Raw genomic sequence first — 704 nt, forward strand, 5'->3', positions numbered from 1 at the left:
CTCAAAATGGTATTCATTAATTCCTGATATTTCAGGAAAAATTAATTAAGACATTTACCAAACACACGTGGTTTAAGGGCCATATGTTTAGCACACAACTTAATAATGGAAAAGCACTAGGGAAAAGATTTTTGTCATCCGCAAAAGACTCCTTGAACATGAGAAGCACTCTCATTACCAGACACCACAATCTATGTCAAAGAATGAAGAATGATCTCTACATGTTCATTCTTTGCCATCAATTTAATCAGTTTCTGTCTCTTGTCTCTGTTCTAAATCTCTTGTCTCTAATGTGCCTTTATACTGTCTTCATTCTCTAGTTTGACTTGAATCTACACTATAACTTCTCTTTAATGAGTCTTCCACACATCTTATTTCCACCTCATCTTGTAACTTCTTGTGTGAAAGCCACATAGTGAATGTTGTACATTCATTGCTGAGAAAGACTTTAAGCATCAGCGTCTCCTTTTTAGAGACCTGTACATAATTCTATGACTGTGACACTTGTTCTTGCTGTTGCTGCCATGTGTTTTCAAACTACCTACAACTTATAATGATCCCGTGCGCAACAGCTCTGAATGCTGTCTTATCCTGAAACTCATCTCACTGGCTGCACATCTAATGCCATTACTCCAAACACTGTATCAATCCATCTCATTTAGGGTTTTCTGCTCATACACTGTCCCTCCACCCTTCTAAGCATA

This window comes from Elephantulus edwardii, unplaced genomic scaffold, assembly GCF_000299155.1.
Source record: "Elephantulus edwardii isolate Elephantulus edwardi_28Jun2011 unplaced genomic scaffold, EleEdw1.0 scaffold00079, whole genome shotgun sequence".
NCBI lineage: Eukaryota > Metazoa > Chordata > Mammalia > Macroscelidea > Macroscelididae > Elephantulus > Elephantulus edwardii.